General features: G+C 37.9%; 1 protein-coding gene across 1 annotated transcript in view; it reads right to left on the bottom strand.

The window, feature by feature from the left end:
- LOC127440230 (semaphorin-4C-like) overlaps nt 1-13416 on the bottom strand; it is a 95504-nt gene extending 82088 nt beyond the window's left edge. The window contains exon 1 of the mRNA XM_051696723.1: nt 12955-13416. The gene's annotated coding sequence lies outside the window, so the exon portion shown is untranslated. The remainder of the gene's footprint in view (nt 1-12954) is intronic.
- Nucleotides 13417-14688: the final 1272 nt, after the last annotated feature.

The raw sequence follows: 14688 nt of genomic DNA, 5'->3' as shown, positions 1-14688 counted from the left end.
ATACAATGCAAGTGATGGTGATCAGACCTTTGTAGCTCCAAAAATCACATAAAGGAAACATAAAAGTAATCCATAAGACTCCAGTGTTTAAATCCATATCTTCAAAAGAAAAGGTGTGGGTGGGAAACAGTATTTCAGTCCCTTTTTACTCTAAATCTCCACTTTAACTTTCAGATAAGAAAGTGAAACTAAACAGGCACCACAAGGGACTTTCAGATGTAACAGTGAAAGTGAATCTGGAGATTTAGAGTAAAAAAAGGACATACATTTTTATCTGTTTCTCACCCACACCTACTATGTTGCTTCTGAAGATGTGGATTTAACCACTGGAGTTTATGGATTACTTCTAAGTTTCCTTTATGTGATTTTTGGAGCTACAAAGTTCGAATCACCATTCACTTGCATTGTATGAACCTACAGAGCTGAAATAATCTTCTAAAAATCTTTTTTTGTGTGTGTGTTCTGTGGAAGAGAGACTTTGGGATGGCATGAGGGTGAGTAAATGATGAGTGAATTTTTATTTTTGGGTGAACTATCCCTTTAATAATTATACAAATAAATAAATTTAAAAAACATACTTTTCTTTACCTTTTTTCTTAGATTTGTACATTTATATTGTTCAGATATACAGTACATTTATATAATATTTTATATTGTTAAGCTACATGTTATAAGTTTGGTCATAGTCTGTTGCTGATGAAAAATTTATTTGTTTTAGTTTTGCAAAGCATCCAAGTAAGAATTGAATTGTACTCAGGGTTGGGAGGGTTACTTTTGAAATGTATTCCACTACAGATTACAGAATACATGCTGTAAAATGTCATTTGTGACGTATTCCGTTAGATTACTCAAGGTCAGTAACATATTCTAAATACTTTGGATTACTTCTTCAGCACTGGTAGATTTTTTCACTTATTTTGATTATACAAACTCTGCCAGTACAGTAAGACAAAATACACATGATAAAAATACATTCTCTAAAAAACCTGAATATCTTACGCAGTGTTGTTTCTAAAACAAGATAAATCAAATTGATCTTATTTAAGGAATATTTAGATATTTTTACAGGAAAACAATACAAAAATTATCAAGAATATGATTTTTGCCCTAATATCAAAGGTCTTACTCGAAAAAAAGAAATTATGATCCAACGTGAATTTTCTTGATAAAATAAATATGATTGTGCGTGGTAACATGCATGTAAAATGGCTAGAAATAGCATTTTAGCTTAGTGTAAAGCTGACAATTTACACAAGGTTTATTTCTATTTCTTGTGCTCCAAACTTACTTCAAACTTACGTCTCTGTCTGCTCGTATGAATATAACACATCATAAGAAAGTGTTTCACCGCTGTTCAAATGCACTTTGGATCACATCATTTATATGTATAAATGTTTTCCGTCTGAAAGGACTAAATATTAAATGAAACAAATAACAATAAAATGCAAAGTAATCTCTTCAGTAATCAAAATACATTTTGAATGTAACTGTATTCTAATTACCAATGATTTAAATTGTAACTATAGTGGAATACAGTTACTTATATTTTGTATTTTAAATACGTAATCCTGTTACATGTATTCCGTTACTCCCCAACCCTGATTGAACTTGATGCAAAATTATTTTTCAGTTTCAGTTTTAATTTTTAAATCACATAGGTCTATAATACCTTGAGAGAGCTATCCGTTAGCATTCCCATTCATCTCAATGGCAGTTGCTTGGCTGCTGCATCAAGCCCTGGAAGTACGCAACCTGAATGCTGCCAACTTTGCTTATTGGCAATCAGTTCTGGCACATTTTTTTGCCAATCACCTGAGCCGTAAATTACATGTGACTGATCACTCTGGAGCCACATGAAAATTACTGTATATCTGGACAACGATGATGAGCTGATGGTACATAAAAAATGTGCACAGTTTCCAACCCATCACTAGCAACTATCCTGGACTGTGACATACAAAAATAATAAAATAAATCTAATTAGATTTTATTATAAATAAAATTATAATAAATATAATAATTATAAATGTAAACTTAAAAAGTACATTTTACGCTTTTAAGAGCCCTCCAAAAAATTGGCCACAGCTGAAATATCTACTATAATATAATGAAATGTTATGTGATGTACATATTGCTTGCAAAAAGATTTATTTCTTCAGAATTCACGGCTACTTGGAGTCCTTTAGAGGATAGGGAGGGAATTTATTTTCTGAAACAGTTTTGCGTTCTCACACAAAACGTTTCACGTTCCCTCACAATAGCTTAATCCATAAATGAACCATAGCGGTGTGTGAAACACGCAGTAGGTGGTGTGCAGCATGTAGCGAGCCAGGGTTAAAGGTCGTCCTGCAGAAGATGAGGGAGAGTGCGGGGCTAAGCTCTCACACACACTCTCTCACCAGGGGCTAAAGCTCCAACAGCCTCACTATTGTTACTTCATCCTGTGGGTCCTGCACATCTGGGGGATCGACTTTGGCAGCCCCTGAAAGCTCCAGAAATGGGCAGAGTATCTCACCTTAAACCAGGAGGTAGCGGTCTCGGGGTGGTCCGGGCCTGTGAGGGGAAGTGCGTGGAGGTTTTTGTGGACTGATCTCCCGAGGGAGGGGGACGGCAAGGGAAGGAGCCCAGCTGTGGAGCTCTTTCCCTGGCTGTGTTTCTGGCCCTGCGGCAAAACACAACCACTTTTATTGTGTTCTGTTTCTTACAATGAGTGTGTGTTGGTGAATGCAAGTGTGCATGAATGTGTACTGCTGTTTCCTGCTGCTAACGGTTCAGTCTTCAAGTCACATGGAAATGTGACTTGGAAATGTTAAAGGGCAAAACAATAGCAAATTGAACTAGTTTGTTGCATCTTCTGAAGAAAATATGAGTGGTGCTTTCCGGGGCAAAACTTGCCGCTATGATAGTTGGGTGTTCTGAGTGGTTGCTAAGGCGTTGCTTGCTACCCCGAGACAAAAGAGCCCATCAACAAGTCATATTTTGGCCTTTAGATATGGCTCAGGTCCCTTCTTAAATGTAAGCCTATGGAAATTTTTATCTGCTGAAAATCATAAATCCAAATGCTCAGAAAAGTAACAGTACACATCTCCTCAACAAAACCACATAATCTGAGGTATCATTCATTTGGCACAAATAGTAAGGGACGAGCCATGCACTCAATGATTTGAGGAGTTCAAATACTCAAAATCTTGCCTCAGAAAGCAAGGGGGAAAAATTGAACACCCCCCAGATGCTTATCTGCACAGATGGGCCTAAAACACTGCAATGTCACATTATGGCATGAGATAAAATCAGTACCAAATGCTCCCTGCAATACAGCTGAAATTGCACCATTCAAAGCAGTCATGTGTAACAACACACTTAAGTAAATAGAAATTCCAGAGACATTTTGGAAAGGTGGAAAAAAATCACCTGCTAATTCTGGACAAAGGGGGTATGAAGCACCCAAACCAGATGTAAGCTTAGTAAACAACCTGAGCCTGAAATGCATTAGTGCAAACATCTGTTAGAAACTCACAAGAAGAAGGAAAAGCAAGACAGAAAAGAGCAGCAATGAAGGAGAAAAGCTGACTTGCTCAAAGCAAAAGCGCACACATGTGATTGCTCTTCTAAACAATGTTTCTTTTAACACAGTTTCCAAAAGGACATTTAGAAAACCGTTTGCACAAAGGGAAATTGTTGACAAGCCATTTTTAAAGCAGTCCAGCTCCTACTTGTGGATGCCAAGCTTTATATAAAACACAAAAATCTGACCCTAATTCTAAAGACAGACGTCATAAATATCAACTGAACAAAACAAAAAGACATCCATAAGAACATGGGCGAAGTCATGTGACACTCTCATACATAAACAACAAATGTACAGCTTGAAAAAATCAGTACAACGGCCCTGCAGGGAAGGACACTAAAATAGCAGATGGTCGATACTGGTCATTTGCTAGCAAACGAGAAGGCCTACGCTCTCCACCTTTCCCCTCTGCGTGGCTGGACATATTGCAGCTCGTAAAAGAAATGCCACTCCATGTGCAAAACTGGCCTGATGGATCTATCTCATCAGAATGAGCCCCAAATTGAAGGAAGCAAAAACAGCAGAATAAGGAGAAGAAACTACCAAATACTGCTTCAGATGCCATCCAGACCAGTTGATGATTTAATCAAGGATGAATAACTCTAGGAACTTGAATTGAGTATCCCTTGTGTACAGGGTATAATCTATATGACATTACCATGTGAAATCATATATTTTTGGACTTTCAAAAAATAAGATTTTGATTGTTTGAATAAATAATTCTAGTTTCAACATTATTTGTGCTTCAGAGCTTTGTTTTGTAGGACAAGAAAAACTAGCTTCATACCATGTGACCCACATTTGATTTTCTGTTGAAAATTGAAAATAGGTACAGTTTAACAATTTTCACATGAAGCCACATTGAGAGCCCCATATCTCTGTGATTTAACCATATAGGGCCTTTAAAATGAAGATAAAAAAAGGAAAGTTGTTCTGAACCAGAAACTAAAAGGATGTTAAAATATCTCTAATACTTCTGTAGTTACAGGCACTCTAACTTTAGAAAAACAACACAAAACAAAGTGTTTTATGCACTCACAAAGTGTTTTGTCCAATTTTTGCACTCACACCATTGGCATATAATGCAACAAGGGGTGTTTAAGTCAACTGGTTTTTGTAATACACCTACCTACAGCATCTCTGTGTAAAAATGTAATGATGATGCTACCATCTTTTTAAGGTAATTTTTCCTCCTGTATTTTTGCTTTAAAATCATAGGCGAAAAGTCATTTTGACCCCCTTTACAAAATAACGGATTTCTCAGTAAATATTGATCCATGCCATTTAATATTTTGGCATTCATCATCATTTATGTTTTTCTTTCACCTGGAAAAATTTTTTTGAGCCGGGGACCTCTGGTTGAGTTGACACAGAAAATGTAATGTTACTAAAATGCAACTCCATGACAGCTAAAAAATAAAATAAAAATAAAAACTCATAAATGTGCTTTTTTCCTGGAAAACTTCAGTTTTTTAAATATTTTCAACTTGTTCTAACATTGGTGACATATCTACATACATCAGAATTCACAACAACAATGTTCATTACATCACAGAAAACCAAATGAACCAGTTTGCAATGAACATAAGATTTAGTGGCAACACAGCACCAGCCAGTGCAAGAGAAAGTTCCTTCAGCTGGCCCCAAACACTCTCACACTGGCAATCTGGCCATTTTGAGCTCTATTAGATGCTGGGATAATGAGGTGCATTGTATGTGCTTTAAATGTTTCTGCTATGTGAACTTGATTTGTGCATGTTTGTGTGAATCCGCAACAGTCAAGCCTGTCTCACTTTCACAACTCTGTGTGGATGTGTTTATCCACCTCTGGCCCACAGCTGCGCACACACATGGACCAACACACACACGGCATCACATCGTTTCAGCATGTGTAAACACACTGGGGGATGGTGGAAAAAAGTACTACCCTTAGCTTCAATACACACATGCTGCACTTCCACACACACACACACACACACACACACACACCTCCCCTATATTTGCAGTGCTGCTCTTAAAGCACTCTTCCCCATTCCCTTATCTAAACATCACCCATGTCCATCTCCAAACCCCTGCTGTTTTCACTCAACCATCTCACCAGATGAGCCATCCGCCTGTGTCCACTTCAGACCATGTGCTCGGCCTGACTGTGTGACCTCCCTCCACTTTGACACATCTCTAGACCCCACACTTCTAGAGCACCATTCGGCTCATTACAAATACAGGTGGAAACAGGGAAACAGAGAGACTAACTAGAGGTAGAGAGGAAATGGCAAATAGGAGTTCACACTAATAGAAAATAATGAGAGTTCTAGTTGAAGATGTCGCCCTTAATATGCACTGCAACAAAACACATCAACTCCCAGCAAAGAGAGGACAAATAACTCTTGTATTGCTTGAATAGGGAACACACTTACAACAAGTCAGAGGATGAGGAAGGTGTTACGCAAAGCGAGACATTGCGGTTGCCAATTGATTTCCATTAATTCGGAGTAGAAGCAGTTCAGGGACACATCACATTAGCTGTGTGTTAATTGTGTGACCGTGAACAACATGTCCATGAAAAAATTACAAGATGCTGATCATAACAAGACCCAAGGCCAGAACATTTGCTTTGTGATGGCAGGGATGTAATCCAATAATTCCTTTATGTGATATGGGTTCCTGCAGAGGCAGATGGTGAGTACTCTGGTCCTCAGAACAGCTTAGAAAAGAGTCTTTCTATGCAGTCTATGCAGGTACCTCTGTGCAATCCATTTGTTGTTGACATTGTACCAGTGGCGGACTGGCCATTGGGAGAACTGGGACTTTTCCCGGTGGGCCAGCCGCGTTATGCAGAATGCACACAAAACTGCACTGTGATATGCAGAAGGGGGCAGCGATATGCAGAAAAGGACAGCAATACCCCCCCCCCCCCAAAAAACCTTTTGGGCCAGATTCTATGTAAAATCCCAGGCCGAATTTTCTTCCCAGTCCGCCCCTTGTACCATATTTGTGATGCACTTGAATGGTGAATTGAAATGTGTGTGATGATACTCCTGTTATACGGTAGGTATGTTTTATTCTTGGCACTTGACATCACCGTAAAGGAATCTGCAATAGTTGTTTTATGGTTTGTTTACCAAAAAGTAATATTCTGGTTTTGATCATCATCAGACAGCTTTATAAGCTCAAGAATAGCACTTAAAGAGACAGATCACCCCAAAATGTAAATGCTGTAATCATTTATCCTCATATTAGTTTTAAACCCATATGACATTCTCTCATATGACAGCCTTAGCCAAAAGTCACAGTCATTGTATGGAAAAAAGATGCAGTGAAAGTGAATAGTGATTGAGACTAACATACTGCCCAACATCTCATTCTGTATAATTATACATTTAGTATTCTAGATTAAACTTTAGGTACTTGCTCAGAATTACAATTCTTTTTCCCTGTCCTTTTGAATCCATCCTGTCAATGTACTAAAAACCCCTTATGGGAATGTAGGTATTTGTGTGTTTCAGTATTAGGGACTACAGTGCTTGACCAAAAAAAGTTGCATACTCTAATATTAAGTTGGACTGCCTTTAACATTGATTATGGCGTGCATTTGTAGTGGAATTGTTTCAACTTATGCAACATCACAACATTTATTTCCATCCAGAGTTGCATAAATTTTTGGCCGAGTTCTTGTACTGTTGACGGGAAAGTCGAAACCACTCCGTAAAGCCTTCTCCAGCACATCCCAAAGACTTTCAATGGGTCAGGACTCTGTGGTGGCCAATTCATATGTGAAAATGACTTCTCATGCTCCCTGAACCACTCTTTCACAATTTGAGCCTGATGAATCTTGGCACTGGCATCCTGGAATATACCCATGCCGTCAGGGAAGAAAAAATACATTGATGGGATAACCTGGTCATTCAGTACATTCAGGTAGTCAGCTGACTTCATTTTATTGCTGCATAATTTTGCTGAGCCTAGACCTGACCCATTGAAGCAACCCCAGATCAAAACACTGCCTCCAGAGGCTTGTACAGAGGGCACGATGCATGACGGTTGCATCGCTTCATGCGCTTCCCTCCTTACCCTGACGCGCCTATCGCTTTGGAACAGGATAAATCTGGACTCATCAGACCACATTACCTTTTTCCATTGTTCCACAGTCCAATCTTTATGCTACCTAGCAAATTTAAGTCATTTTTTCTGATTAGCCTTACTAACAAGAGGCCTTCTTGTGACCACATAGCTGTTTAGTCCCAATCCTGTAAGTTCTCATCGCATTGTGCGTGTGGAAATGCTCTTACTTTCACTATTAAACATAGCTGTGAGTTCTACTGTTGATTTTTTTAAGATGTGACTTCACCAAGCCTTTTAGTGATCTCAGATCACGATCATTCAGAATTTTTTTCCGACCACATTTCTTCCATGAAGCTGACGGTTCACCGCTATATTTCCAGGTTTTAATAATGCGTTGGACAGTTCTCAACCCAATTTCAGTGATTTCAGCAATCTCCTTAGTTGTTTTCTTTGCTTGATGCAGGCCAATAATTTGCCCCTTCTGAAACATAGTAACATCTCTTCCACGACCACGGGATACGTCTTCCGACATGATTGCTTAAGAAATGAGAAGCTACACACTGCATCAGTTAGGGTTAAAAGAATTGTTGCCAGCTGAAACATATTAATCACTGCAATAATGATCCAATCATAGGCTCTTAAGTATCTGCTTATTTAAATCCAAATGGTAATTTTTATATTATTTGGCCAGGCAGTGTATTTGGCTGTGTAAGGAAGCAAGTCCATTGTGACTCAACAAAAAGAAGATCTTTTATCCAGGAGCTCAATTTGACTCTCAAAGGGTTTGAGGAACATCTGGGCTGAAGGGGTGAGAGTATGTGGGCCCACAGCAAGCTATTCCCTGCCAGTTGCATTTAATGTTGGAACACTGTCCAAAGGCTGGTTGGAAACAAACATAAATGGAGCTCAATTATGCAGTTACAGCTCTCTTCTCTCTCCACTGTTCATTAACAGACGATGAGAGCGAATGACGGCCCCTGGTCACAGTAATAAAGAGCATTGTCAGAGGCTTCCAGTCTCTACTATGCTTACAGAAACTGTATGAATCACTATGTTATAATGGACAATCGAATGCTCTTGGATACCATGATATCATGTGCCCACCTCACCATTCTATTGTGTGACATCACACACACACACACATATACACACACACACACACACACACACACACACACACACACACACAGTGTCAAATAAGTTGTGTTCAATTATGTAAGAATTTCTTTTTTTCTGCAGAACACAAAGAAAGATTTTTAGAAGAATATCTCAGCTCTGTAGTGAATGGTGTCCAGAACTTTGAAGCTCCACAAAGCATATAAAGGCAGAATAAAAGTCATCCATACAAATCCAAAGGTTAAATCCATGTCTTCTGAAGTGATATGATGAGTGAGAAACAGATCAATATTTAAGTTAATTGTTTTACTAAAAAAATCCACTTTCACATTCTTATTTTGTTTTTGGCGTTTCACATTCTTCCTGCATATCGCAACCTACTGGGCAAGGAGGAGAATTTATAGTAAAAAGGACTTAACCCTCTGGGGTCGACAGATGTGCCGGCGCGTCCTGCTGGATTTTTCCCTCATAACAGCGGAAACAACTTAAAATACTCCGTCATTTTTGGGCATACAGATAAGTGTAAGACATCATTAGAGACTATAAAGGGTCTGCTTTTATTTGTGTACACTCACAATAACAACAAAACCTTGTGCTTTTGTAAAATAAAGAAAATAAACAGGGTGCGCATTCAGCCGACTCTGTCTCCGCGAGCATCTTTCTGAAACACATCACAAAAATGAACTGAAACTCTGTGAATACTTATCAGACAAACATGAAACATATGTCTAAAGAAAGCTTAAAATGTCTACTTTTAAATAAAACAATTCAAATTTAAAACAAATATTCTCCTGCAATGTAATCTGCATGAAACAAAGCGATGTACAGTTTCTCCTGGCTCAGCTAATTATCGTTAATGTGATCACAGCAACCAGCAGAACGCGCTATTCATATGGTAATGTAATGGGGCGATCAATGCAAATGGTAAACGCCTCCAACAGTGCCTTAAAAACGTCAAGTTCATTCTCTTTTCAGCGCGTTTGGAAGATGGCACGCTACACAGGTGAGGAAGAGTTCACATTTTCCTCAGAAGAAGAGCGACTTGAACGTTTGCATTTTGAAGAGCGACTTGATCCAGCCGAGGATGCAATTTCAGATGATTAAGTCATTTAGTTTTACTTACATATTAGTTGACATGCTATTTTATATAAACGTACATATTTACTAGTTGGACTATTTTCAGACTTGCCAGCCAGGATTCAGAGTATTGAAATATGACCTAATAGGCAAGTTTAGTTACATTTAAATGTTGTTTCGGCTAAAGCAGATATTTAAATTGTATGCTGTATGATATAAATATGATATGTAATATGATATAAAAATAATGTGAATGTTTAGATTATATTTTAACCAGTGTTTATGCTGCCTCATTATCATCAATGAAGCTTGTGCTTGCAAATATCTGTTCGGGTGTAAATGTGTAAAATGTGCTGTAAATATGCCCATATTAGAAAATCAGCATATTAGAATGATTTCTGAAGGATCATGTGACACTTTAGACCACAGTAATGATGCTGAAAATTCAGCTTTGATCACAGGAATAAATTACATTTTACAATATATTCAAATAGAAAAGTTATTTTAAATTGTAAAAATCTTTCACAATATCACTGTTTTTGCTGTATTTTGGATCAAATAAATGCAGCCTTGGTGAGCAGAAGAGACTTTTTTTTTTAAAAACATTAAAAAATCTTACAGATCTGTAAACTTTTAAACGGTAGTGTAGGTCTAAATTTTTAAGTTAAGTCTTTATGTAAAGAAAATTTATAGTCAGATTACTTCTTTTAACTTAAACTTGATTTTGTAAATAAGCTACAAACAATACATTCAATCATTAAGTCTCCTCAAATTCATTCTCTCTCAGGGGAGGGGTTTTTGTCTCCTCAGGTGTGAATCATATCAGTATTCATGATTATCCATGCCTCCTCGCATATGGCCTTTCTAACACTAAAAATGTCTTACAAAAGTTAAATGACCATATTGTTTTGTATGAATGAGTGATCAGGATGGTTTTCACATCATTTTTGTAGCAAAAAATCTAGGCTACAAGACCCAGTTCTCAAAAGTCTTGTGAACAAATGTTTAGTATGTGTTATATGGCCTTATTTCAGTGACATAATGTTTTTTTTCAAAAACCACGCGTAAACGTTATTTTCTCAAAAATACAAACATGTACATACATGTTGTTCACATATTATTGTAGCCCAGTTTGTGCTGAATACAGTGTTATCAGACTTTAGCCATTAATATGTTTTTAACCAATTGAAAAAAGCACAAATGTCAAGGCATGTCAAAACTTCTCCAGGGCCCAAAACACCCTCAGACCCCAGAGGGTTAAATATTGATCTGTTTCTCACCCACACCTATCATGTTGCTTCAGAAGACATGAATTGAACCACGGGAGTCGTATGGATTACTTTTATGCTGCCTTTATATCCTTTTTGAGCTTCAAATTTCTGGCCACCATTCACTTGCATTGAAATTACCAACATAGTTGATATGCTCTTATAACAAATATTTGTTTGCGTTCTGCAGAAGAAAGAAAGTCATACACAGCTGGATGAGGGTGGTAAATGATAAGGGCATTTTCATTTTTGGATGAACTATCTTTTTAAGTTCATTGTAACTACAATACCCTAACCATTAGATAATCTTTTTGACATTTTTAAATTTTAATTAACACGTTGTTTGGCACAACTTCACAAGTAGATTTTAAAGGGATAGTGCATCCTAAAATGAACATGCTGTCATTATTTATGCACCATCACGTTGTACCAAATCTAAATGGCTTTATTTATTCTGTGGCACACAAAAAGTGTCAGAAAAAATGACAGCCTCAGTCACATTTTACTTTCATTGCATGAAAAAAAAAAAGATACATTGAAAGTGAATGGTGTCTGAGGCTGCCATTCATTCAATATATCATCTCCTATTTGAGTTCCATAGAAAAAAGTCAGTCACAAACTGGAACGACATGAGGGTGAGTAAATGATGACATAATTTAAGTGCTGGGGTGAACTATCCTTTTATTTTATTTGTGAGAATGTTCCAGAAATGTGGCCTCCATAAATGTAGCAAAACCAGCTCACACACATACATCACTTTAAAACCCTGTATGTTAACCATTCCTCCGCCTGAATGAGCACCCAGCAAATTAAAACACCAATGTCCACTCTATGAGTGCCTGGTCACGCTGTAATGTCATTATAGTAATCTCCCATATGCAGTCCACACTTATTTCATTACAGGCAACCAGTCACAGAAAGCGAGAAAATAGAGAAAATGCTCTCTGTTTGTTTCATATAGTCCAACAAATCTGCTAGTGGCCAGTCTACAGCTGACAAAGCATGATTTTGTGATTTCGAACATTACTTCTGCATTTAAGTTTCAGAGATGTGTTTCTCTCTCACTACTGGTGTCATATAATAACATTTAACAGACTTGTAGTGAACGTCCCCTCAGAACGGAGAGCTTTTATTGCTTTGTTAACGTGGCAGGAGGGAAAATGTAGGGGGAAAGTGCTGATACTGTGCTTTAATTATTATCATCACATAAATCACACACGATAAACAAAATTGCTGTGTTTAATCAACCACTCCAAATTCATACATCAAAATGTAAGCACCTTATAGGGGCTGTTCACACAGAACGCATCGTTGCGCCTAAATAAACTAGATGTAGCGCAACTTAACTGGACAAGGCCTTAAAAAACGCTACGCTCCTGCGCGAGACGTCCGTCTAGCGCATGTTTACGTAGAAGAACAATAGAACTCGGAGCGGACTGACGGAAGAACGGGACGCGTTCGGTGTGAATGGCCCCTTATTTTCTTGCACGGTGAGCAGAGAGATTAGTGTCCGATTATTTAAACCGCACCGCGTTTTTTTTTTAGCAACTTATCTTCTAAAGTAAAACAAACTGCCGCTGGGAACGTATCTAATTGATTGAAATATTCTTCAGTTTGCGTTAAAAACTTCAATTTACTGTAACAGTTCAAGGCAACAGTTGGAGCTCCGCCGACAGACGAACTGACTTAATAATGGTATCAAATATCCTTTCCTCCCCCATCGCTTTCACAATAAACGGCATTTTAAAAAACGCAAAATTCATTCCATGGCATTGTGACGTCAATTTAAAATGGAACGGAATGTTGCGATGATAGAACGTTGCAATAATCCAGCTGTTTTTATATTGGAGACGGCAAACTTACCTTTGGTGAGTCAGTGCGTAACACACACGGGCTGTCAGCGCGTCCAAAACGCATGGAAACACACAGCGCTTCGTCTTATAACGGCAGCATTTCAAAACGTGAACAAGAAATTCCAAAATTTCTCAGAGAAAGACTCTCAGTTCCTTCTTTCCCCCCCATGCTTTCTTTCGTAGATGGCTGGAAGAGCGAGCGGTGCGATGGTCGGTTTACGCAGCGGAACTCTCTCCGTTCACTCCCTTTGTAGTAGTTCTGAAGAGGGAGGCTATATTAAACCAGTCCCGATCCACTTCTTCAAAGCAGTTCCCCTCCGTTTCACTAACTTGAACCCGCCGCCCTTGTTAAAAGGAAGCTCTGATTCTTCAGCCAGAGACAAAGGTGGTTTACTGAAGCGCTCTTACGGATTGGAAGCGCAGCTCCAGTATACGCCACACACATACACTGCATTGGAGGATATACTGCCTCCTGATGGGTATCAGTAAGTGATGAGGCGGACCGGTGGCTCACAAAAGCAGTACAAACAGGTCTCCGCCCCAACCTCCCCTGTCCTGTACGGGGAACGAGGCTGGAATTAGACCATTAATTTAAATGGAAGTAGAACATTTTTTCATTCTCTCAAGTGCTTCTTGCTGTAGTACTGTACTACATTATAGTTTCTTTTTAGGTAACACTTAATAGTATCCATATTGCACTTATTTCACAATGCAAATGTAATTACACAGGAAACAATATTAATGTGCAATTACAAACAGGGACAAAAATTATTATATAAAGTGCATACAATCGTTATCTCTACTGTAACTTGAGCACTCCAATGTAAAGCTTGACCAGACAGGTAGGTAGATAGATAGATAGATAGATAGATAGATAGATAGATTTCATGTTGATGATGATTTTGGGTGGAATTCATGTACAAAACAATGGCTTTTAATTTCAGTCTGGGGATGTGATTGAAAGATTACTGTGGGTCTGAAGCAGCAGGAAACCAAACAACAACCCTCAGATAATCCCTTATATTCTCATTTTAGTGGATCCAAATGGATTACGTCCGGTCTTCGCATTCTCGCACTTGAATTAATCTGTCTATCTGCAACCTCAGCTCAAAACACTCATGCAATACATATTGTTCTTGGAGGTAGATCTTGTCATTGCCTAACCCAAAGAAAATAATTCACAGTGTTAAAGGGTTAACCTATGTTGTAAGATTTAAAAAAATCAAAATGAAAGAAATGTCAGAAATACTGCTTTTTATATGTTAAATTCAAAAAATGATTTAGATGTATGATATGTAATATCTTTTGATGTGTTGTCTCATATCTACAGATTCTCTGTTATATTTTATGTCCAGTGTTGTAGCTGAAAAAGCACATAACCAATAAAGCATTATCTGAAACACTAGCTGGGTTTCGATCCATTTATTTTTATGCAAATTTTGGGATATTGCATAAAAAACACCCAGATGTGAATAAAGTTCCCCAAATGCACATAAAAATGTAAACGCTTGCTTGAGGAGGATACATTTTTTATTTGATAAAAATACATGCACACCAACTATAATGGAAACACATTTACCCAATATAGTCCTATATCATTTATACAGGAATATACAGTAGATGCGCATCAAAAAAATGTGTGACTTTGCCTCAATAAGCAATGTAAATACATAATAAGCTCAGCGAGTATCATCAGTATAATTGCATAGCATATCAAATATTGCTTCGATTGTTCTGAAATGCC

Source organism: Myxocyprinus asiaticus, chromosome 4 (genome assembly GCF_019703515.2).
Source record: "Myxocyprinus asiaticus isolate MX2 ecotype Aquarium Trade chromosome 4, UBuf_Myxa_2, whole genome shotgun sequence".
NCBI classification, from domain to species: Eukaryota; Metazoa; Chordata; class Actinopteri; order Cypriniformes; family Catostomidae; genus Myxocyprinus; species Myxocyprinus asiaticus.
Note: the sequence above shows the minus strand (reverse complement) of the source record. Positions and strands in the feature narration are given on the sequence as shown.